We start from the raw sequence: 27,685 nt of genomic DNA, 5'->3' as shown, positions 1-27,685 counted from the left end.
ATATTGCAGAAATGGTGAAAATTATAATAGTATTATGGATAATTATTTTGATGTATTCAAAGAGAAAATGAACAATAGGTTTTGAATCCCCAAGAAACTAGTTGAAGACTATAAGGATGATGTATGTTTCATGGTGGATTGTGACAAAGCTTACATTCAGGCAGTTAAGCCTAGAATTGCATGGGTAAAACGTCTTGGTTATGAGGTCAATATTGATGAAACTAAAGATATCATTGAAGCTCTTATCAATGAGCCAGTTGATCTTAAGGCTACATATTTTGGAACATATGATGAAGTAAAAGCCAAGATTGAACTTGAAATAAAGCTTCCTCAGGCGGTAAACAAATGGAAGAAAAGAATTGCAAAACTAAAATCCAGTTCAACCATTTTGTTAACCGAGGGAAAAGGTAAAGATGAGGAAGAAGAGGAGGTGAAAGTAGAAGATGAGGCAGAATCTAAGGAAGAAGAGCCATTAAAGAAGAAAGGAAAGGTAATTATTACCAAGCCAGCCAAGCCATCCACTGCAGTTTTCACAAGGAGATCTTCAAGGACAAAGTTTGACAAGGAAGGAAGAGACATTGTATTCAGAAAACCTCCTCCCACTTTCTGAGATAGATTAAAAGATCTTGAAGTAGGGGCAGGAATAAATTTTTTTAAATCATTAAAATATGATATCAGGACAGCAGAGGAGCAGAAGCAGATTGATGACCTGGTGATGAACAAGATGGGAAAATGAAAATACTCACCAGACCAGCTTGCTTCTCAAATTTCTAATGATTTATTGGAAAAGATAAAGCCAAAATGGGATTTTTCCATGCAAATTATCAAAGACATATATGGGCAAACCTTGACGCAGCTATTATCGACCATATCAAATGTTGAGGTAAAACAGTCATTGAAGAAAAATGAAGAAAATTTGACTCTAAAGTTTAATACTTATTTGGTTTTGATTAAGGGCATTGAGCATGTTGTAAGGAACACAACAAACACTTGGAAGAATATTTATCTATTACATAAACCAAGTGACTTTCCAGCCAATGTCAAAGATGATGATGATGATGAAGATAAGGAGAAAGATGAAGGCGTAACTCATTTTAACAATGAAGAAGATGAAGAGGATCAACGACAAGAGGCTACCGAGGAAGCAAAGCCAAATAATGAGGAGACTGGTCCAGTTAATATAGTTGCAACAGTCATTGCCTAACTTCCTCACTCTCCAAGTAAACTAATAACCACATCAATCACGAAGACAGCCCCAACAAGTTTGATTGTGACCACTAGTGCTAATCCAATCATCCAATCATTCTTTGCTCCTACTTAGCTCAACACATCACTAACAGAAGTGACCTCCACTTCATCTATCAAGCTATAGATTGCTCCTTCATCTACCAATTTGAGTAGTTCAGTTTTGAGCACACCAATTTTGGATTCTTCAAGTATTTCTATAAATATTCCTTCAATAAGCACAATATCAATTTTTACAGCTAGTCCTAGCATGTCTACCATTATTTCTATTCCCAGTACAAAAGCAATAAGTGTAAGGACAGTTGAGCCTAAGGTTCAACCAAGCACAAAATTTTTGAGTAAGGGAAAAGAGCTAGAGGAAGAAATTGATTTAGATGAGGAAATTCCTATCCCTAATTGGGAAATTTCCAAGCTTACCTCAGACCAAATGCAGTTATTTGGTGAACTCCTCTAGAAGAAGGCTAAATAATAAAAACTAAGAGAGGAGAGAGATAAGGAATTTAAAATAATTGAAGATGCAAAGAACATTTTGGCAGAGGCTATAGGTATTGAGGTTGACTCTTCTCAGCCAATTTTGTATCAGCTAGCAAAGGTAGTGTTACTAAATTTTGCACACTTGTAAAAAAATTTGAATTAAGGGCCAGTAATCAATAGTGCATAGATGTTTCTCATTGTGTAGCAAAAGAATATAAATGTCCTTGTATTTTCATTCATTGAAATACAACTGATATTTACATAAAGTGAAATGAATATGAAATGCTCGAAATGGAAATCTCGCACAAGCCATGAGTATAACTACTAGGCTTCTTTCATCAAGAAATATACGAACAGATATATATAAATGAAAGAAATAAGAGTAGAGATAACCAGTCATTACATGTTGCTTTAACTGGTTATGAACTCCTTCCCTGGTGCACTCGTCCAGCTTCAGGCTCCACGCTCTCCAATAGCTGCAAAAAGAGGGAAACAAATGATATTAGATCCCGGAGGATCTAAGCAATGGCTGCATATCTCTATTCCTACACATGTTCTATCTGTCGATACATTCCATCATAAAAGAATATTAGCAGTGCCATTAAAATGAAATGCTGAAATAAAATAAGAGTAATTTTGTGAGTGTCACGAGTTTGTGCTTGAACCTCATAAGATATGCAACAAGATAGAAAAGATGAACAGACTAACAAATCTACATTATGAGGCTTTGGTTTTTCCAAAAAACCCAAGCACTAAATCCATTTTGGAAACAGCTACAATCTATCAAGTTATTTATGAACGTGTGCAACAAGCAAATGGAAATCAGAGTTCTAGATTTTAATTTTAAAAGAGAAAGACACGAAGGAAGAAAACCATTAAGGTTGTTGTTAGTTTTAACAGCGATATGAGCTTCATAAACAATAACAGCAACACATTTTCTGTATGGAAGCAAGTCTGTTTTGGGTTTATAAGAACAAAATTCAAGTTCCAAGAAGCATATCCATCAGCTAAGAGAAAATCAAGAGGAAGTTGAAAGGAAGTCGTCAATGCTTTGTCCAAATGCCGCATTAGGGAAGATCAATTATTATAATATTCATGATACCAGACCAAAGGGGTAATCTGTGCTACTATCAACAAACATATAGGACTCTGCATATAATGAGGCTGATCTTGTACTATTTCATCTTTAGGTTCTTACACTTCCAACAATAAATTTTTTGATACTCTCAATGTAAGTCCTGATGCAACAGTCAAGAAGAGAGAGGAGCAAAGTAAAATTCATGACAGCGGGGAACAAGATTTGGAATAGAATTAGAACAAATTGTAGCAATTAATTTCTAGCAGGCATATGAAGTGATCACAGACAGGAACATGCACATAAGCAAGCAAAACATAAAGTTATGGAGATGGAAGTTGTAACACTGTCTGAAAAGGAGCAAAACATCAAGATAAATAGGGAAGCAATATCTTGGCGAATACAGATGAAAGCTAAGGAAATTGAACAACAACAAGCTCAAACTCATGTGATGCAGGAACATTTTGTTGAAGATGATAGAAGATTGCATGAAATGTTTGAGGCAGGTGTGTCTAGACTGGATGAAGAGGGTTCTTCTATAGAGAGAGAGCTCAGGGAGCGACTAAAGGAGATGGCAAAACTTGCTAAAGAAAATGAATAGCTACAGGCGAGTAAAAATAAAATAATGATAAGAAAATCAAAGCCACAAACATCAAATTTCCTTATATACTGGCAGCATAACATGGAATGTGCCCAAAAAATTGTAACCAGCAATGACAAAATGCAATAAAGACTTTCATGCATCGATGGATGGCTTCATGAATTTTCAACAAGAGAAAAGGATCAAATCATACCTTTTATTTCAGGAGATGCAAAAGAAACATCCATGACTCCACGTTTTTTAAAAGAATGCACAGGACATGAGGAATCCTTGGTCTCTAACGGCATCGTTCCAGCAGCATGACAGCATGAAGCCAGAAGACTCAGAGAAAATGCAGAGAAAGGGATGGAAAAAGGGCCCGCGAAGGCTCTATTTTTTCCTCAAACCTTCATTCTTCTCCATGGCAGAAAGAGCTCTTCTTTCTCACATTTGCAATGTGTAAAATGAAATGTTGTTGGTATGTTTTAGGGTATTCATATGCCTTCTAGAACTTCCTTTTTCCCATCGAATTTTTTGGGATATGTTCATTCTTTTTCAAGTCCTTATTTCATGCGTGAGCCTTTTCCATTTTCATTCTAGCCTTGCTAGGTTTTTTGCAAAAAACACTCAAGCTTCTTTCCTAGTTTCCTTTTAGGTAAAATAGATATGTTATTCTTATCTTCTTATTTTCAATATTTTATTATAACATTTATAAATTATACTTCAATAAATATTAATTGCATTAATAATGTTAAGTGATTTTAACGTCCATAACATTATTAACACAATTAATACTTATTAAGATATAAACTATATGTGTCATAATAAAATATTATTAATTTAAAATATTAAACATTTTATGATTTACTTATCTAATTGATGTTACAAAATATTGAATAGATAACTAAATCATAAAATATTTAGTATTAATGATAAAAATAAGATATGTATTTCTACTTTTAAAAAACAATAAGGAGGATCTTAGGTTTTTTGCAAAGATTTAACATCAGTCATGTGTGATAAGACTTGAGGGTAGGAAGTTATTGCATTCTTGAGACTTTTGGAGGCCTGCCAGGAGATGTGACTGCAGTTATTAGGGGTAGTTGATGATATTGCCAAGCCATACCTTTTGGGCTATTTTGTACACCTTTTTGAAGTCTTTTCAAAGACTCAAGTTGGCCTCAAGGGCTGAATCCGACCCAACATTTATTACTTTCTAAATGCAGTTGGGTGAAGTGGGCATAAGTATGAGTTGAAGGCTCATTTTTTGGGGATTCTAGTTTTATGCAGAGATAGATTTTGGAGTGATTTCTAGAAGTCCTTCATGGTGGTCACTTGCAGATTGCTTATAACTCAGTTCTGAGGAGTGTTATTATGTTGTTACCTTTGAAGCTGGAATAAAGAACAGTTTGGAAGCCATTATTGAGTTCTTTTGTTGCATGTGAGTTATTTTTCTGATTTTGATGTTAGTTCTTTTTGTGATTTATCCTTGAATCCTTGAAGTTAATGTCATAATTTTTAGCATCTGCAAAAGAGTATTTGCTACCCATATAGGTTGTGAGTTGTGTTTTTAAATTTTCATATTAGCTGCTAATTGTGAATGTTCCTATTCCTGTTAGCAATTGATTTGAGGTCAATCCTTCTCATGTTTTATTTGGGTATCCTGATATCAATATTGTGCCCATGTCGAACTAGTTTTTAGTAAAGTTTTATTGTGCCTTAATAGTATCATTTCTCATTTTATATTCTGGTGCATCACCCTTAGGTTTTAGAATTTTATTTACTGTTATCCTTCTTCCCTTTTCCTTCATAAAAAGAATCATTTTTAGGCAGCATAAAGTGATTTACCAGATAGGAAGCCGGCCTAGAATTCGGAGATTCATTCCAACTACGGTTTACCCACAACCTTGGAATGTTTCCATGTTTCTCCAAAAGGTTAAGTTTTTTGCAAGCTTAACAGGGCGCATTTTTGGTAGATAACAGGTAGAACAAAAATTTAATGAAGACATTGAGGGACAAGAAAAGTTAGTGCAAAAAATAGAGAAGAAGTTTGATAATGAAGTGCTGGAGCATATTGCTCAGAAGATAGCCATTCATCAAGTAGAACTTTCTACAATTTTGGGCAATTTAGAAGCATCTTGTACAAATGTGTCATCACTTTTTGGAAAGCTTTGTGATGTCTTTGAGTTTAAAAAAGAAATAAAGGGAAAATTGTCTAAAATAGATGAAGATATGAAAGCCAGTGCTCAGCAGCTGCAACCTGACCCTAGTTCAAGCTTTATACATTTTCAAAGGATAATATTTTTGTCAAATATGCAAGCAAAATTGCTTAGAAAAGAAGCAAGGATTAGATCCATATTGATAGATATACAAAATATGATTCTTCCCATCATGGATGCACTATAGAAACATATTGTACATTCAAAAACTCTCATCCATGACAATAAATTCTCCATTGCAGATCATATGATAGAATTATCAACAGAAGTCCAAATTGCACTTCACACATGCAAGATTCTACAAGACAATTGGGATAACACCTTGGCGATCATATTCAAGGTACATTCAGATTTTTTATCTCATTTTGGCATTACTATGTAAATAAATAAAATACATCTTTGGCATTAACGTCAAAAAGGGGGAGAAAAGATACTTGTATTGAGAAAGACATATGTTATGGGGGAGATCATGCAATAAGTTCAATAATCAATGGGGGAGTAAGATATGTATAGAGAAATATGTTGAATATAGCAAGAAAATGTATAGTATATTGTATGAAGGAGCCTTACCATGCACAAATATATCCCTTACAAAATCAATTTTGAAAAATCTCAAAAACAGTATACTCTACCAAGCTAGTATTACAAGGAATGGATAAAAAGTATTCAGGAAACTTTTTGAATTCAGTTTTGGCTGATAATTGTTTTTTGTCACTAATGCCAAAGGGGGAGATTTTTGACATATTAGTCAAGTTTTTTATTAGTGACACACACTTATTCAGATTGTATATAGCTACCGAGCTCATTGTATAGTTCACAATGTTTGTCGTGTATTTCAGTTGTCACTGAGTTCTACAATTGCTATCGAGTCCTTTAGACAAATCTCAGCAGTTACCAAGTAGTCACAATTACAATGAAGATTAGTAGTATAAACTATGCATCTTAGTGTATGCCAAGTTTACTAGTGCAAGCCGAGCTGTGTAGTGTTCACTGAGTTTACAACGTATGTGAGGTGAGTCCAGTGTTAAGAAAACTTCCCAATGTTAACCAAGTGACTCAATTTATACTGAGCTTAAGGAAGAATATTTACTGATTCATGTCATGGTAATCAAGAGACTCATTTTATATGACGAGTTTTACAATATCTACCGAGTCACCAATGTAGACCAAGTTCAAGACTACGTGGAAGTGATCATTATGGACCGAGCTTCTACATCTACCAAGTGCATGACGATGTCGAGCATTGACAGTGGATGCTGAGTATCAAAACCTCACCGAGTTAGTCTTCAAAACTCGAATGTCTTCATGTGGGCTGACTTTGTAATATTTGTGTTAACTTGTATTGTGGCTGACTTTGTAATTTGTATAATTGGATTGATATATACATAATGTATTGTATCATATCCAAAGTGTGTGAAAAAAAAAAAAGGTGTATGTATGCAAGGAATTAATCATAGAAGATCAAAAAGAGAAACTTACAAAGGCTACAACAATATAAGGAGCAGAAAAGTCATATCTATTATAGCAAGGTGATTAGTACTTAACAGAATCTTATTCAACAAACCAAGTTGCAAACTAGAGATAATCTACTATTTCATCCTAACAGGTGGATCAGTCAAATCCTTTCACAAGGTAGACCTAATAGTCTTTTGTAAATCTCTTTACCAAGTGCATACTTAGTTGTATGTTTGTAAATTCTTTCACAAGGTGGACCTAGTAGTCCTTATTGCTCCTAATAGGGCAGATCATCAGAAGTGATCAATGTAAGCTTTAATAGGCTAACTTTATATTACAATACTAAAATTGTGGGTATCATCCCCACCCTAGTTTTACTTTCTATTTGGAAGGTTTCTGGGTCACCAAATTCTTGTGTCATAGTGTTATGAATGCTTTCATATTTTCAATTTCTTATGCATGTAAGTAGATCAAAGTATATGTGATGGATTAAATGCTAATTAGATTATTAAGAGTTGAAATTGTTGAAGTTTTAGAAGTTATTGATTCACCCCTCCCCTCTAAGTAACTTAGCTTAGTATTGAATATTTCCAACAAAGGTCATATTGACTTAATTATATGTCAACATTACAATCATTGTTGAACTCTTGGGAAAAAAGACAAATGACATTACAATTTAAAAAAATTCATACGGGTCACTGAAAATACAAATTTGGTGATCCGAGTACCAAAAAATTCAAGTGTTCTCTAGCATAATAGGATAAGAACTAATCTTTTATGCTTACAAATCATATATATTACAAGTATTTATGTATTCATCAAATAAAATCTAATTTCAACATACAAAAGAGGATACTGGCTTCATTGAGTAGGCACTTAGAAATACTAGATTAACATGCTTGAATATAGAGGAATTTGGAGATATGAGAAGGACATAAATGATGGAGTTTTTTGACATCCAAATATGATTTGTTCCTTGTTGAAAAATATATATATATATATAACTGACATAGCTTTTCCATCTAGATTTACATATGTTGGAGATTTTTTACAGCCAAAGACATATGTTTCTTGTTAACAAAAATATATAAGCGACATATTTTTCCATCTAGATTGACATATGTTAGAGATTTTTGACAGCCAAATACATTTGTTCCTTGTTGACAAAAACATATGTCTGACATAGTTTTGCCACCTAGCTTTACATATATTTTCCATTCTAGAAAGATAACTCATATCATTGCATAGTTTTCATCACAAGCCTCATGCAAATATAATTTAGAGAATCACATGCTAGCAGCGTGTCTAAAAAATGTGAAGAAGCCCTAAAAAAATGTTGATTGTTCTTGCAAAGACAAAATGATTTTAAAAGACCCAACTATATAAAAAGACTCAAAATCTCATATTTTAGGTGAGTTTTCTTCAAAATCTCACAATAGAAAATACTACAATAAACCCAAAACACGAATAAATAAGAATGCAAGGATCCCTAAAAAACTAGAGCCACTAATGAAATATGTAGCACAAAGGAATTTCAAGTGTCATTTTTGCTCAAGATAAGATAGATAAAGAACCAGAAAGAGCAGAATTTGAAATTTTTGGTTTCCATCAACACAGAGATTACTAAAGCGGAGAACCCTAAGGCTAATTACTTTTTTTGCATTCAAAGGTACCAAGTATACCCACAATGCTATATGTTCTTTGAACTAGCCAAGCCCAACACTAGATTAACACGCCTGAACAAAATACCTACACAAAGAAATTTAGATAGATGTGAGAAAGCCAAAGAGAATAATGGAGAAGGAAACTTCAACTAAGAATTAATTTATTTTTTCTCACAATGAGTATTTTGAACAATTGATTAATAATGATTTAATGGCATTTGAGCACAAGCTCATAACACAATGGTATTTCAAGCCCCTGTGAATAGGGGTGTTCATGGTTCAAATCACTAGGAGGTCTTTGCATGTGTGAATAGGATGATATCGGTCCAACTGATGGCTTTGTTGAATGTGATGGTGGATGGATCTAGCTGGTTTCCTAGATGCTGTCGGAGAAGCTTATATGGTGCACTAATTTTTTGACCAATAGCAACTTGGTGAGCATGACGAATGTTGGTCAAGTAGCATGGGAGTGTCCTCAGAAGTTGTTGATGGTGGTTCCCACCCCCACGTCCCCAACAAATGCTCACGATTCTTGGTGAATTTGCGGGCACTTTGGCTCCCAACCTACTCCTAGGCTCATTACACCCATTGCGTGTAGGTAACTAGTGTTGGAATGTTCAAATGCAAAGAGTACTTTTGAGAGGGGGGGGGGGGGTTGAATAAGAAGTACACAATATTTCTTCTTTCAAACCCTTAATAACATATAACTAAAATTAACATGCATGTAAGCGATTATGTAAACAAACATGAAATGAAGACATGCATCAACGCATAACACAAAGATTTGGTAACCCATAAACCCTCCCGAAATAAGAAGGTAAAACTGGGGTGGGGATAACACCCATAAAAGTCACTGCAACAATGAGTTCAACCACTTCTGATGGTTTTCCCTATTAAAGGCTACAAAAAACTATTAAATGTGACCTATTGAAAGGATTTACAAATACTTTACATGAAGTATCACCCTATTAAAGGATTTGCACAAGGTTGTTCAACCCACCTAATACAAATGATTTTCTTGACCTTTTCCAAAGGCTCTCCTCCTAGCTGTTAAGATAAACTATCACCATAGGATTTCAACCTCTAATACAATTGTGAGAGAGTATTAGAACTTTTAACCTAATTGAATACAATCTCAAATTGCTAGGTTCAGGTACTAGATCTGCTCATCCTCTTATGATCCTTGCTTGATCTGATCTCTGAATATGTCCCCTATCCTGTTCTGATTAATTGGATGTATAGATGTTGTCCTTACCACTAAGTCTTTTCTCTTCACACTGAAATTTTGCTATAATCTCCCCTTATGTTGCTTTTTCTTTTTCACTACACACAATGGTGCATTCATTCTCCTTATAAAGATTGTGAAGACTTAGGGTTTGATATGGATCTATGACCCATATTGAATCTCAAATTCCCACTCATACTTTGCATTTTTCTTATTGGTTGCATGTCTTCACCATTTTTCTAATTGGCTGCATGTAGATTGTATAGGGAATGTAAATGATTCATTCTTATCCTTTTTCCTTTTCAAAATCTCTCTATGTCAGCTCCAAAAATGATTTACATTTGAATTTGTGAGGGCACAAACTCATATGTTAATTGTGTGTTGCTCGGCACATGAAGTATTACTGATGCTCGGCACATACTATTTATGGATTGCTCAACATCAACTACATTTTTTGGTTTGCTCAGCACCTGTTATATCCTATATTGCTTGACATATGTTGTTTTGAATTGCTTGGCATCTGAATGATTCTGTTACTCGGCACATGACCAATTCTGGATCACTCGGCACATACTATATCTGGATCTACTCGGCACCTATTGAAATTATAGCTCAGCATCTATTCTGTACTCGACATACATAGTGAAAATGGTTAAGTGTGTTGACACTCATTTGTCAATACTATTTATTTGACCAACAATCTCCCAAAACACTTAAGTAAGCATTAGTGATCCTATCCTTATTAAGAACATTCTTCACTTACTCAACTTACATGCAAAATTTCAAAAAATGTGAGTAGCAATATACCTTACGACTCCCCCTAATTTGATTATGCCTTTGAAATTGAAATTTTGTACCAATGTGCCTGATCCTCCCTGTCCTTTGACCTGATTCTGCATTCTGAGCCTATATTTTGTATCTAATCTGTGTGATGTCCTTGTATTCCATGTGATTACCAAAATTTTACATCTCTGCTTCACTCCTTTATTCCTTGTCTCCCCCTTTTTGGCTAATTACAATCATTCCACTTTATTCTAAAAATGAATGAAAAAATGGAGTGAAAGAATGTAATCAAAATGATCAAAATTTGGCAAAATGTGGTAATTATCCATAGTATCTACATATTTGCTCCTTTTCTTACTCCCCCTATAAGATATCTCCCCCTTTTTGACACTGATGTCAAAGGGTTCTATGGAGTAATACCATGTTTAGCCAAGAATGAGCTATTAACCTCTAGGAGTATCTTCAGAGCTGCATCCCAGTTGTTTAATGCAATATCCAATGACTTGTGTTGGAGTGCAAGCTCTGCTACTAGGTCTACAAGTCCTTCATGTGTTGAAAGATTAGGATCTTTCTTTAGGACTGTCTTTGCATGCATCTACTCCTTGTGAAGTACCTCCAAGTGAGGGGTGATGGAGGATTGGATTTGCATTAACTTGGCTTTAATGTTAGCCTCCTCTACTATTAATACAGCTAGTTCACTTTGAGTGTGAAGCGTCTGAGCAAAATGCTTCTCACTTTGAGCTAGATTGGTAGGAAGTTGCATGCTAGAAATCTTTAGATTTCTTTCCAAGCTCAATATCTTCTAGCTAATCTCTTATGTGAAATTGGAGAAATTACACAACTTATTGTAAAGGGAGAATATATTTCCAAGTACAATGGATTGATGTTTTTACTAGAAGTATCAACAACATCCTTTATCTTGATTGTCTCTACAGGTCTGATGGTAGAATGAGGAGGGCTAGGAGGTGGCAGTTGTGTGTCCTGCAAACTCTATTCTTGTTGCTCATATGTCCCCTTCTTCTCTTCTTTACTTATTTCCTCCTCCTTCTCTTCTTCATCCTTCTTTTCTTCCTCCACTTTCTTCTCTTCTACTTTCTTCTCCTCCACTTTCTTTCTTCTTGCTTATTTTATTTCCTTTGTTTTGGTATTTGCTTCTGCCTTGTATTCTTAATCAAATACATCATCAATTTTCTTATAAATAATCTTCCATATTTTTGTGGTTTTGCTCACAACCTCTTCAATTTTATTTTATAAAATGCTAAATGCCCTATATTTGAGAGTAAATCTACTATTGTGCCTTTTGACTGCATTTGTTATTTGACTTTTAGTCAAATCAGGCAACATCCTTGCTAAGGTAGACTCCCTTATTTCCTTCTCAGTTTGCAGACAAAAATGCCATTTATCCTCTACAATCTTATATAATTCCTTTGGCAATGAGCTATCTAATTCAAGAGGTGTATGTTTATATTTTGACATCATACTGTATACAGATTTCTCTATTTTATTATGCTCATCCTTTGTGAGCTTATTAAAATCTACATTCTTCAAGTCATTCATGTCACCATTCCTAATCTTAGCACATAATTTGTCAATAGAAGACTTAGGTGAATGACTTACCACTTTAAACTGACTATGGTCTTCTGATTCTGTCCTTTCTTCATCTAAATTAGGTTGAGCCACAAATTTTCTTCTTTTCTTTGGCTCTTCTTCAGTCTTCTTAGTGGATTCCTTCTTCTTTGCTACCTCTTCCTTTGCCTTTTGTGTAGTAGCTCTAGTAGTAGGCTTCTTAGGTGCAGGCTTTGCCACTTTCTTTGGCTTGGGCGGAGGAGCAGGTGGTGCTTTTGCCTTTCTTTTGATGACCTTAGTTTGGATGGATGTTTCCTTGGCTTGTTCTTCCTTGTCACTCTCATCCTCATCTTCACCTAGGCCTTGAGTTAACTAAAGTGGCCCTTGCTCTGGCTCATCCTCATCTTTCTCATTGTCATCTTCTTCTTCCTCATCACTTATTTCTTCTACTTCTTCTATAGTACCTGTCTCTTCAACACCAAATTTCTTCTTAAGTTTCTTTACAATCTTGTCCTTCTTCTTGACTATTGTTACTGTCTTGAGGTCTGTAACCACCCTTGATTGGACAACATCATATGTCCCAAACTGTTTTGTAGTTTTATCAATTTCCTTTGCAAGCAATGTTGTAATAGTTGTTGAAGCCTAATCCACATCAAGTTCATAACCCAGTGGTCTAAGCCATCTAACTCTAGGGATAGCTACTTGTATGTAAGTATAATCAATATCCACTAGAAAGAAAATGTCCTTTTCATGCTTCTCAACCAGTGAGACTGGTATCCTCATTCTTTGTTTCATGGACTTCTTGAAGTCCTCAAAGTATCTAGTCATTTGGGCATCAAAGTTTTCACCCATTTGATCAATGAATCCATTTATTTGGTCAACAATAGTCTTTTTTGGATCCCATTTCACCTTCCCTACTGAGGGGAATTCTTTCATAATGTATAAAAACATGCAAATCAAAACTGAGCCAAACTTGCATTGAGCCTCTTTTGATTTCCTTATGGCTCCCAAGTTTTCATTGATTTGCTACATCATCAACTCTGCAAGATCATAAGTATGATCCTTTTTCACTAGCTTGTAAGCAACATCCATTGCTATGCAGGGTACACTGTTTAACCTACTGGATTGGAAAAAATTATGAGTTATAATCCTTACAACAAAATCTAGTAGGGGGACTTTGATAGTGTCAATTGTCATACCCCTATTGTTGCACTTGGCACCAGTGTTTTTCTCAATTGCCTCTCTCTTATCACTCCTTAGGGTCTTGGGCCAATCTAGGGTTAGAATACCAGTAACCCTATGTATAGTATTCTTTGTGAACTTTACTAGCCCTATTTCTAACCAAAAAGCTCCATCCTAGATTCTGTTCAACACAATGTGTATCCATTCTATTTTAAAGACAATAAGGAAAACTAGAGTTTTGGTTAAACCCCTCTTCTCAACTATGGAGAATTCATCTTTAAGTTTCCCATTTTCACAGAGTTTATCAAATGCATTAAAAATCTCTAAATCTCCTATGGCTCCAATTTTACAGTTGTAGCACTTGTGTACATCCTGAACCATTACTACTTTATTAGGAATCACGGATAAGGCACCGACGGGATCGTTTCTATAGGCAACCTCTGGGATTGGCTTGAACTCAAGTTGTTTAACTTCGTTGCTAACTAATTGAATCTCCAAACCTTCTTTTCCCTTTGTGGACTTAGAACCAGATGCCATTTCTAACCGGACTAGGGTTTACTAGTTAAACAAACTTTTCAAACTTCGTAACTCGGCACTTGAATGAAATACTTGGTAAATCAATGAAACAGAATTGGGTTGTTGTTGAATCGCTATAAATCACCTTTTGATCACTGGGAAATCACTCAGTTGCTCTACTCATCTTTGCTCTTTGTTCGAATGAACAAAAAAATGAACAATTTTCACTTTTATTAGGCTTGAAACCCAGCATTTATTGCAATCATGCTTACAATTATCACTCAGCTTCTAAAGGATTTTCCAACTTGGCATCAACTACATTGCATTCATTCAACAACTACTAACATCTCTTTACTCAGCATCCACTACACTATCCACCTCGGCATATACTAGAGTTTTACTCAACAACCAAAGATAGCTCGACATCATCTTTCAACTTTTATCCTGACATCTCAACTTATGCAAATTTCTTCTTTGCAGTGCTCCTGTGTTCTTTTGGGCTGATGTATGATACATCTTTATATGTGTTAGCGCCATGTGCCTTTCTAGTGCTTAATTTGATGAGGTGTGATCACTTGACCTCTTAGGTAAAGTGATCTCTCCATTTGATGTGCTACGTTCACTTTTCTTCTGCCATGTCTTCTTCGTATCTTCCCTAATATGTTCCACATTTACTTTTTCTTTGCCCTTGTTAACTTCAGTCTTGGGTGCCTTGACCTTTGTTGGACAGTTCCTGCTAATATGACCAGTCTTCAGGCAATTGAAACAAGTAGGTTGATTTAACCATCTACTGTAGTTTCCCTTAAAATGCGTCCTTGTGCAATTTTCAGGAATGTGTCCATACTCTTGACAATAGTGACAGTTATACTTGGTGTTATAATCCCAATTGTAGTGTTGTGCATGATTGATTAGGTGTCCACATAGGCTTTGATCTACATTCAAATGCTCTATGTCCATATTTTTTGCAGTTGTAGCAGTGACCCTCAAATCTTGGTGTCCTCGTGGTCTTGGTTTCACAATCTTATATTAGATGTCCTTGCCTTTTGCATTTGTTATAGAAATTTGCATTTGTAGGCTTATCATGTTGATGACTATTCTTGTTTTTGCACACATTAGAGGTATGTCCCTTTTTACCACAAAAATGACAAGTAGGTTTAGTGTTTTTACCTTTGTTGCTTCTTTCTTCTGCAGCCTTGGATGATTCTCCTTGTTCAGTGCTATGTAGCCTAGTCCTATAGTATCATTACTAGCCCTTGGTAATTTCAACAATTGCTCAAAGTACTTGATGTCCTCATTGGGTTTGTTGTAACTTTTAGCTATTCCCTTTTCTCTCCTCAATTCATTCTGCAATTGTTCATTCTGTATCTTTAAGGTGGAGATCTCAATATCCTTCATGTTTAGCTCATGATGAGCATTCATCATCTAGCTTAAGGTGTCTAACTGCATGTTTGAAATCTTTTCAGATTCAATTGTCTTCTCTTCCAGCCTATTGATGAGATTCCTTTTGTCATCTTCTACTATGGCCTTGTCTTCAATAGCTCTTTTCTTTTGTTCAATCACTTCACAAAGCATTATGGCTTGTGATTCTTGTTTGAGCTTGAGTAATATGATTTCTTTAACTTGTGCTCTATTTTTCTCCATTAATTCTGCTATTGCTGCATCAAATTCCTTGGAATCTCCATTGGAAAACACTTGTGAGGTGTCAATCTCCTTGTAGTGTATGTCATTTTTAGCTATGGCTATCTCCTTTCTTCTTTTCAAAGATTTTTTCAGTTCCTCCCTGGCTTCCTCTACTTTGTGTAGAGCTAGTTGCACATCAATCACCTGATTATCAATGATCTTCCCAAGTTTGAAAACTTCCATCTTCTGACCTTTTTCTCTAACCTGTTAGGCTTCTTCTTGAGAGAACCAGTGCTTTGATACCAATTGTTGGAATGTTCAAATGGGAAGAGTACTTCTGAGAGGGGGGGTGAATCAGAAGTACACAATTTTTCTTCTTTCAAACCCTTAATAACAATCAACTAAAATTAACATGCATGCAAGTGATTATGTAAACAAACATGAAATGAAAACATGCATCAACACATAACACAAAGATTTGGTAACTTAGAAACCCTCCCGGAATAAGAAGGTAAAACTTGGGTGGGGATGACACCCACAAAAATTGTTGCAGCAATGAGTTCAACCACCTCTGATGGTTTTCCCTGTTAAAGGCTTGCCTTGTTGAAGGCTACAACACACTATTAAATGTGACCTGTTGAAAGGATTTACAAATACTTTACATGAAGTGTCACACTGTTAAATGATTTGCACAAGGCTGTTAAACACACCTAATACATAGGATTTTCTTGACCTTTTCCAAAGGCTCTCCTCCTAGCTGTTAAGCTAACCTATCACCATAGGATTTCAACCTCTAATACAATTGTGAGAGAGTATCATAACTTTTAACCTGATTGAATACAATCTCAAATTATTGGGTTCAGGTACTAGATCTGCTCGTCCTCTTCTGATCCTTGCTTGATCTGATCTTTGAATATGTCCCTTGTTCTGTTCTGATTAACTGGATGTATAGATGTTGTCCTTACCAGTAAGTCTTTTCTCTTCACACTGAAATTTTGCTATAATCTCCCCTTATGCTATTTTTTTTTTCACTACACACAATGGTGCATTCATTCTCCTTATAAAGAGTGTGAAGACTTAGGGTTAGGTATGGATCTACGACCCATATTGAATCTCAAATTTTTGCTCATACTTTGAATTTTTCTTATTGGTTGCATGCCTTCACCATTTTTCTGATTGGTTGCATGCAGATTGTATAGGGAATGTACATGATTTGTTCTTATCCTTTTTCCTTTTCAAAATCTCTCTATGTCGGCTCCAAAAATGGTTTACATTTGAATTTGTGAGGGCACAAACTCATATGCTAATTCTGCGTTGCTCGACACATGAAGTATTATTGATGCTCAACACATACTATTTCTGGATTGCTTGGCATCGACTACGTTTTTTGGTTTGCTCGGCACCTGTTATATCCTATATTGCTCGGCATATGCTGTTCTGAATTTCTCGGCATCTGAATGATTCTGTTACTCAGCACATGAACAATTCTAGATCACTCGGCACATACTATATTTGGATCTGCTTGGCACTAACTGTGACTCGACACCTATTGAAATTCTGGCTCGACATCTATTGTGTACTCGACATACATAGTGAAAATGGTTAAGTGTGTTGACACTCATTTGTCAATACTATTTATTTGACCAACAACCAGGGCATTGCTAGTGTGGCAATATGGATAAGGTGTGTGATCCTAGTAGCAAGGAGAGATAAGGAGAAATAAGTGGTATAGGCAATATAAATATAGGTGTATTTAGTAGGCGTCAAGACCTCGACAATCACATTCTCATTAGGGATGGGGTCCCCTTTAATGTGACCCCACAGGTTGAAAGCTCCATAAAAAAAAGCACAAACCCAAAAAATAAAAATAAAAATGATTTAATAGCATTCAAATATGCACGTGTTTCATAAATATCATATGTCCTTTATAATTTAGGTCCATTTGTTTGCTAGAATTGAACTGGAATTAGTAAGAACAAATTCTAGCATTTCAAAATCCTTAGTTTGGATACGTTAAATCATAATTAGAATATGAGTTTCAAAATCCCATTCTGGCCCAAATGAGGATTTGTTTATTCCACCTCAAGAGATGGAATTGGAATTAAATCAAATTTTCATTTTCATTTTTCTTGCTCAACAAAACCTAATTCTGAATTAGTAAATCCAACATCTGACAAAATTTGAATGTATGACAAATGAGCATTTTCTAATGCCAACACCCAAACATACCCTTATTATTTATTTATTGATAGTTACCATAAGTAGTCTATAATTTTATTGATTATTTTAATACAACATTTAATTTTCTAATTGCCTGTTTGTATTGACAACCAATACAATTGTAAATTGTTGGTAAACATATTTGTAACTATGAAGTTACTTGGGAAATCGACCCTATTTTCCCTATAAAAAGTGAGAATTATGTCAACAATTGGAGAGATTGCAATCAATCACTACCGACTTGCAATCTTCCTTTGTGTTTTAGAGGGGTAGCTCCTTCGTATGATGTGGGTATTTGGGCTTTTTGTGTACTTTTCAACTAAAAGCACAAAAGAATAGAAAACATAAAACTAGATAAAGTGAATAACATAAACCCCATTGATAGACCTACTCATATCAAATGGAGCTCTATAGTGGATAACCAATTTCAAGGAGATTGAACAAGAAGATAAATGTAATGATGAAAAAACATGAATAGCAAACATTGACATATGAAAAGATATGTTATTTCAATATATTCATAACAAGATACCATGTAATGAATACTTTTAGCAAATGGGAAGACTATCAAATTGTATAAGTACAGAAGAGTTCACTAACTCAACATACGAGAAGCAAGTAATTCAATAAACTATGAACACATTCAAGACATTAGACTGAAATATTTCTTAATTATATTCTTGAAAATATTCAAATCCAAGAACATCCAATAAGCAACCCAAATCTAAAAGTCCCTTTACAAATTTCTCCATCATTTCCCCTATAGAAATTTCTCCCTTTTTACATTACAAATAGCCTTGTATTTATAGGATCCACAAATTAACTACTTTCTATGGATTAATAACCAATTTCCATTTTGTTGGAAATATTATGACAAGCTAAGTTACTGAGAGAAGAGGGATGAATCAATAACTTCTAAAACTTTTATCCCAATTAGCAATTAATCCTTTATATGAATTTTGATTTAACTACATGCACGAGAAACTGAAAATAATAAAAGCATACACAACACTTTAACATAGGATTTAGTGACCCAAAAACCCTCCAAATAGAAAGTAAAACTAGGGTGGGAATGATACCCACAAGCTTTAGTACTATAGTATAAAGTTGGCATGTTAAGGCTTATAATGATTACTTATGACGATCTACCCTGTTAGGAGTAATAAGGATTGTTAGGTCCACCTTACAAAAGGATTTACAAACATACAATGAAGTATGCACTTGATAAAGAGATTTACATAAGACTGTTAGGTCTACCTTGTTAAAGGATTTGATTGATCCACCTATTACGATGAAGTAGTAGCTGATCTTTGATCTGCAACTTGGTTTGCTAAATGAGATTCCTCTAAGTGTACAAATCACCTTGCTGTGATAGATGAATCTTTGTTGCTCCTTATATTGTTATGGCCTTTGTAATTCTCTCTTCTGCTCTTCTCTGATGATTACATTACTTCACTTCTATATTTGGATGTGATACAATACATTACATATATATCAATCTAATTACATAATTACAAAGTTGGCCAAAGTGTAGAAACTCGGGCTTTGAAGACTGACTCGGTGAGGTTCTGATACTCAACATCTACTATTAAAGCTTGACATCATCACGCACTTAGTAGATGTAGAAGCTCAATTCATACTAATCACTTTCAAGTAGTCTTGAACTCGATCTACGCTGGTGACTCAACAAATACTATGAAACCTGACATATAAACTAAATTACTTGATTCACACTACATAGCTTGGTAAAGACTGTCACCTCGAGCTCAATATAAACTGAGTCTCTTGGTTAACATTGAGAAGCTCGGTTAACACTAGACTCACATCACATCAACTGCAAACTTGGTGAGCACTGCACCACTCAGTTTGCACTAGTAAACTCAATATACATTGAGATGCTCAATTTACACTGTTGTTCATCAACTTTGTAGTAGTTGCTTGGTACAAACTAAAGTCTATCCAAAGGACTCAGTAGCAACTATAGAACTATGTAACAACTAAAATGCTTGGTTAACATTGTTAACTTTTGATCGGTGTGAACCCACAATATGAATAAGTGTATGCCACTAATAACAAACATGACTAGAATGTCAACAATTTCCCCCTTTGGATTAGTGACAAAAACACTTATCAATCAAAACTAAATTATCCATCATCTTATGTCTTCAACTTGGTAGAGTATAATATTTTTGAGATTTTTCAAAATTGATTTTGTAAAGGATATATTTTTGTACATGGTAATGCTCCCCCATACATAATATATAGTATACTATACATAAAATATACATTTCTTCTACAATTTGCAATTTTCTTTCAAAATTTTATCATCTTCTCTCCCTTTCATCTCCTTATTACATCTCCTTATAGCTTCTCCGTATAACTTATCTCCTTATAGCTTCTCCTTATAGTTTCTCCCCCTTTTTTACATTAATGCCAAAGATATATGCTTATATATTACATAGTAATGCCAAAATGAGACAAGAAGTCTGAATGTACCTTCAGTATGAGCACCAAAGTCTTGTCCCAGTTCTCTTGAAGGACCCTGCATGTGTGCAATGCAACTTGCACTTCTGCTGACAATTCAATCATGTAGTCTGCAATAGAGAAATTATTATCACAGATGAGGGTTTTTGAATATGCAATATGCTTATGAAGCGCATCCATGTCAGGGAGAATCATATTTTAGATATCTATCAAAGTTGATCTGATTCTGGCCTCTTCTTTAAGTAGTTCTGGCTACATATCTGTTAGAAATTTGATTCAGTTGAAGTGAGCAGAGCTAGAACTCAGGTCAAGCTACAAATGTTGTGCAATTGCCTTCAGGTCTTCATCAATTTTAGAAAACTTTTCTTTTATTTCTTTTGTGAAAATTGATGTGTCACACAACTTACCAAAAAGTAATGATAGATTAATACAAGAAGTTTCTAAAGAACCCACAATAGTAGTTAACTCTACTTAGTGAATGACAATCTATTGAGCAATAAGCTCTAAAAGCTTATTCTCAAACTTTTTATTAGCTCTCTGCAATAATTTATCCTATCTATTCAAATCTTCATTGTATTTATAAACTGCCTTTGCCAACTGATACAAAATTGGTTGAGAGGTATCAACCTCTATACCTATAGCCTTTGCTAGAATATTCTTGGCATCCTCAATGATCTTAAACTCCTTATTCCTTTCTTCTCTTAGCCTTTTTTGCTTGGCTTTCTTTTATAGAAGTTCATCAAAGGTTTGCATCTAATCTGGAGTTAGATTGGAGATTTCCCATTTTGGAATGACAATCTCCTCATCAAGATCTATATCTTCTTCCTTTTATTTACCTCTAACCAATTTTTTGTGCTTGGTTGAGGCTTGGTCTCAACTGTCCTTGCACTTATTGCTTTTGTACTCAAAATAGAAACAATAGTTGAAATAGTAGGACTCGTTGCAAAAATTGATACTGTACTCATTGTAGAAATACTAGTAAAAATACCTGTTGTAGCCAAAATTGATGTAGAGGGTAGAACATGCAGCTCGGTAAATGAAGTATTTGGTACTTTAGTCAGTGATGTGTTGAGTTGGATTGGTGCAAAGATTGATTGAATGCTTGTGCTTGCAATGCTTGTTACAATCAATTCTACTGAGGTTGTCTCTGTGCTTGATGTTATCAATGTTTTGTTTGGAGAGTGAGGAAGTGAGGCTATAACTGTTGCAACAGTCTTAATTGTGTCGATTTCCTCAACATCTAGTGTGTCTTCCTCGATAGCCTCCTACTCCTAATCCTCTTTGTCACCAACATTATCAAAATGAGTTACTTCTTCATCATTTTTATCTCCATCCTTCTCTTGATCATCATCATCATCCCTGTCACTTATACTAACTAGAAAATCACTTGGTTTGTGAAGAAGATAGACATTCTTCCATGTGTTTGTGGCATTTTTTCACAACATACTCTATTTCATTTAACAAAATAAGACAAGTATTATATCTTAAAGTGAAATTCTCTTTGTTTTTCTTTAAAGATTCTTTCACTTCCTTGTCAATCAAAATTGGCATAAGCTACCTTAAGGTTTGCTCATGTAGATCCTTTGCAGTTTGCATTGCATGTTCCCATATTGGCTTTATTTTGTTCATCAATGCATCTGGAATCAGCTGAGTAAGCTAATCAAGTGAGTATTTCCACTTACCCATCTTGGATATCAATATGTCTTCAATCTGCTTTTGCTCATCAGCTATTCTAGTCTCATATTTCAATGCTTTGAAGTTTGTTATTCTAGACCTTGATTCTAATTCCTTCATTCTCTCCTCAAATGTGGGTGGAGACCTCTTGAAGATTATATCTCCTCCCTCTTTGTCTTTCTTCCTAGAGGATTTCCTGGTGAACGCTGTAGTGGATGTCTTGGCAGGATTGGAAATGATTGCCTTACCCTTTTTCTTTAGTGGCTCCTCTTCCTTTGATTCTTCTTCATCCTCTACTTCTTCATCTTCACCTTTTCCTTTGGTCAATAGGAGAGTGGAACTTATTTTCAAGTTGGCAATTCTCTTCTTGCCTTTGTTAACCGCCTAAGGGAGCTTAATCTCTAGTTCTATCCTGGCCTTAGCCTCATCATATGTGCCAAAATAAGCTACTTTAGGATCAATTGATTCATTTACTAATTCCTCAATTATATCTTTTGTTTCATCAATATTTACCTCATATCCTAGAGGTTTCACCCATGCAATTCTAGGCCTAACTCCCTGAATGTATACCTTATCACTATCCACCATGTAGTGCCTGCCCCTAGTTTACTTTTTTCGAGCTACATTTATGATATGATTGCCAAACTCTTTTAGGCCAATTTATGTTTGATGAGTAGTATTATTATTTTAGAGATTATCAGAGGATGTTTACACTCAGTTTATTATATGATGAGATTACTTGGTACTCTATATTTCGTGCATGTATGATGATTATTCAATGGTTTCAGTTATCGATGATGATTAGTTAGATGGTTCATTAGTCCATGTGTTTCTTATGGATACTTACCCCATACTGCATGTGTATGGTGTGCGTGCTGTTTTATTTATGTATGGTGTTTCTGATATGGTTAAGGAAGGGAGTCGTAGTCACCTGCTAGTCGGGATCTACACGATGCACCACTTCCTGCCATTGCCTGTTTAGCTTAAAATATTGTGTTTGTACATGCGTGGATTTTATGCAGGTTGCAAGTACCGGGTATCGACTTCCCTAAATTGTCAGGATGAGCGTACCCTATCGCACTGTCTCAATGGTAAGAGAGGGGAGATAAACTCTTAAGTCCAAATCCTAAACCCTTTAGCCAATTGTCCTAATTGATAATTAGGACAAGTATCTAAGTTAAGTACCCTCCGAATGCATCAAATGATGTAATTTTGTGATTATAACCCTTTTTTTTTATTTGGTATGTAATTTTCTATGATGGGTTTTCGTATGTTGCTTTATGAGTCCTTGGTGTATTTTTCTATTAATTAAGTCTAATTAAAAAGACTAATTAATGATTTAATTTAATAAGGAATTATTATGATATCTTTATATTTAATTAATTAATTAATTAATTAAATAAAAGAATTAAAGTTGGAAATTAAAAGTTCAAGATATATTTAGAACAGGATAATATTTATTTTATTTAATAATAATATATTTGGAGTTCATTTTAAATAAATGCTAAATACTATTGTTATTTAAATTAATTAAATATGTTATCAATTAAATTCTAAAATAAATTAAAAAGTTGAAAGATATTAATTTATTAAGAATTCTAGATCGCATGATCTAAACATAAGTTAAATATAAGAATTAAATTAAAAGATTAAATTATAAAAATTAATAATGTTATTTTAATTTCTTAAAAGTGCACATAAGATTTAAAGTAATAAATTAATTAAGAATTGAAGTCAAGTGAAATTTTAAATAAAGTTATTTAATCATTCAACTTAATGTGCATGAAAGTTGAATGCAAAAGGATTAGAAAAGATAATAAAAGTTAAATTGGAGTTAACTGAGTTGTGCAAAGAGTCTTCTCGGGTAAACGCACAATTAGTGCCCCGTATTGAGGAGAATTTGCTTATCACAACTTTGGGGGCTCATTTGTGAGGGAGAGGAATCTGGATGGGAATTTTTGGGGGAAGACAATTTTTGGAAGCAAATTTCAGAAGGTTGATACGAAGAAAGTCTTGAAGGGGAAGGTTATTGAGAGGAGCGAATTCGCATACAGTTCTTGGAGATTGCATAATAGCATCAGGATCAGGTAGGGTCTTGTGTTTTTTTTATCCTTTAAATATGCAATTATCCCTTCCTGCCTTCTTCGTGTCTGGGGTTTGTAGGTCTGAATTCTCTGTGATGAAAGTTTTAAGCTTTCAATATTGTGAATTTATTAATTATTCGTCAATAGCTTTTGTATCCGTGGAGACTGGATGAATTAATTAGAACCATTGTTTTCTTGATTTAGAAATTAAGATCTAATTTAATAAGGGTTTTGTTTTAATGAAATTGAAAAGTTCTAGATAAAAAAGTAAAAAAATAATAAATATATATATATAAATATATATATTTATATATTACATATTTACCCTTTGGAAGAAATTGTTTTTATTAAAAATTAAACAAAATTAATTTTTAAAATAAAACTTATTTTATTTGTATTAAAATAAAATAAAATAAAATATAAAAATATATATATATATATATATAAAATATATATATAATAATATATAGTGGGGGGGGAGGGAATCACCCCGTACCCCCCCCCCACTGTTGGCAGGCCGACAGTACCTGTGTCGCAGGTACTGTGACGGCAGGTACAGAGTACCTGCCGCCGCAGGCCCTGCGGCCAAAGCCGACGGGCTATAAACGTAGTACGATTTCGTTTTTTTATTTATTTTTTAATAATTTTTTTTAAATTATTAAAAACAAATTTTATTATTTAAAAATTTTAAATAATAAAATTATATATATATTCAATTTTTATAATAGATTAAACTTTTTAAATATTTAATAAATAAATATTAATTGCATAGATATAGTTGTAAATTTTAATTTATTAATAATTTTGCTTAAATATTAATAAATTAACAATTATTAGTTGGATTAAAATAAGTAATTAGATCTAATGAATATTGATTAATTTAATTAAAATTAGTTTAATTAAGTTAATTAATAACGAATTTTATTTGACTAAATTATAAATTTGGATATTGATTTAATGAAAGTTATTATAGAAATGGGTTATTCGAAAAAGGGTAGTTGTGAAAACTTTGTTACTTGAATTCGAAATTAAACTAAAACACAAATCTTACCTTAACTTAAATAATATACTTTCAGATCCAATCTCTGAGACTTTGATGTTGACTTTGTACTTTGAATGTTTTGGGGTTGGTTTAGCGTTGACCAGTTCAGGTTGTTACCAGAGGCTCGGGGTTGTGAATGTGATGTCTTGATGATTTGGTCTCGATCTTTCTTAACCTGACCATGGTAATGTGATGAAGTGCTCTATGACATGATTGTGTTTACTGTTTGTGATTGCTTTCCAGTTTCCTTGTGAGAAGCTGAGGTGTATGTATTTGAGAATACCTAACTTAACCATTTCTGAGTCTCGATCAGTTATACTTGTATTACTTTCTGGTTGCTCATTAGAGAACCATTGGATTTTGTGACTTATCATTGATGCCTTCAGTTGCTGATAGAGAACTGTCGTGATTACATGATTACTATTTGATGTTATCTGTTGCTCATGAAGAACTGATATATTTTGTGGATTATCTTTTTATGATATTTTCAGTTGCTCGTATAGGACTGAGATGGTTTTATTATGATTCTTTGATTTATGAGTTCATGAGCTAGGGTAGGTTATCTATGTGTAGAGTCGGGAAGTGGCTTGCAATGGGGGTCGGAGCCCTAAGAGGCTGCCTTGAGAAACCCATTGTAAGTCGTTTTTAATAAGTGAAAACATTTACACTAAATGAGAGAAAATGAACCTAACAAGATAATTGTATGTTCTCTCCCATGCCATGAGTGCTAGTATAGACTAGGATGGGGTAGAGAGGACGCTTGGTTACGACCTTGCATTCCATAGTATGCCTCGTCAGTACGAGAGGATACTAGTGGCCGCAGGATCAGTAGGGACCCGGGATTCCTAAGGGATTGCTCGGGTAACTTCTACATGACTTTTGCGATGACACTTTCCCGCTTGCATATTAGGTTTCCTACGTGTCTTGTGGTACCTCTGGGATATAGATGTCGATCTTTTTAGGAACCCTTGAGTTAGCATACTTATAGGATTTCCTGGACTTAGAGAGTATTTATGATTATAGGTTTTGTTATCCTATTTGGGACTTGAGACTATCTCCTCAGCGCGGTGGGAGTGGACCATTTAGGTTCCACGCGGTCGGGTGGTAGTGCTTTTACTCTTACCATTGAGATCCGTTCTGTGGTCACCGTGGCTGGAGTTTTCGTGATTGGCATTTACCTTCACTATGTTCTTGGATTAGTATGATGGATGGTTAGATTTTATGATAGATGTTTTATCATTATGGATGTATGGATGTATCATGTATGGTGAATAATTTTATATATTTTTACTGTACTTTGTATCATGGATTTGAGGATGTTGTATCTTGATCTTTACATATGTATATTCTTTTAAGCCTTTCATACCCTGTGACATGTACAGTGGATGAATGAGCATTCCGAATTAATTTGCCAAGGAGCATTCGGAACAAATGTATATTATGGACATTGGAGTTTCTGATTATTCTTTTATATGTATGTGTTAGTTGTTAGACTTAGAATTAATTAAATTTAAACGTGACTCAACGTCTTTGGATCTTTAAGAAATGTAACTTGCAATGTATGTTTGTCGATGATTACATGTTATTGCTTCCGCTACTATTTGTTTGATGTGTATGTCATACTTTCTTACTTTAAAAAAAAAAAAAAAAGTTTAGCAAACGTAGTGAAACTTTAGGTTAGTTCTTTTGGATCCCTTGGCGGGGCGTTACATCTGGTATCAGAGCCCAAGTTTCTACATTGGGAACTCTGGGTATATTGGAACGCCACTAGTGTTAACTAGTTGAATAAAAATGCAAACCTTAAACTAAAACTTGAAGCTAGTTGAACTGAAACAATATATAAACTATTAGTTACCTATTTTATTCATACTTCAACACTCAAAACTTCAAAACTGAAATTACACTTAAACTGAAATTATAGGTAAACTGAAAACTGAAAATATCTTGTTTGCAAAACATGTGTCTTTTATCTATGTATTTCAGTAGTATGTTTCATGGTTATTTTTAGCATCTTGTGTCTTGGATATTATTGTAGGATGGTATCTGGGACGAGATCTTCCGTTAGGGGCCGTAGTCTTGGCCGTGGCAGAGGTCGTGGACGAGGCAGAGATGTTAGTGTTCATGAATCTATCCATGAGAGCCCCATTCAGGAAGAGAATAGGGAAGAGCATGTCAGTGAGCATCAGGAAGAGAACCACGATGAGGGACATGCCAACTCTGAGGAGGTTGATCTGAGGCAAATGATGCGAACCCTTATTGATCGCTTACCTCCTGTTCTTGAGCAGGATAGAGCACACCAGGTTGGACATGAGCATAGACGCAGATCTAGGAGTCCTCAGAGGGATCGACATAGATTCATAGTATCTTCTCAAATGAAGGATCTTCAGAGGTCCAAGATCAAGCCCTTTAATGGGCAAGGTTCTGGATATGTAGCTGAGCAGTGGCTTATTGCCCTTGACAGGATTTTTGCTATGCAGGACTTTGACAGTAATGTCAAAGCGAGGTTTGCCATTACCAATCTAGAGTTATTTGGAGCCACCTGGTGGACTATTGAGGAGAAGAAGTTGGGCATTGACA

The sequence above is a fragment of the Cupressus sempervirens genome, chromosome 10 (assembly GCF_028749045.1).
Source record: "Cupressus sempervirens isolate cs-2001-9-10 chromosome 10, ASM2874904v1, whole genome shotgun sequence".
NCBI classification, from domain to species: domain Eukaryota; kingdom Viridiplantae; phylum Streptophyta; class Pinopsida; order Cupressales; family Cupressaceae; genus Cupressus; species Cupressus sempervirens.
The sequence above is the reverse complement of the archived record's forward strand: the minus strand, read 5'-3'. Positions refer to the sequence as shown.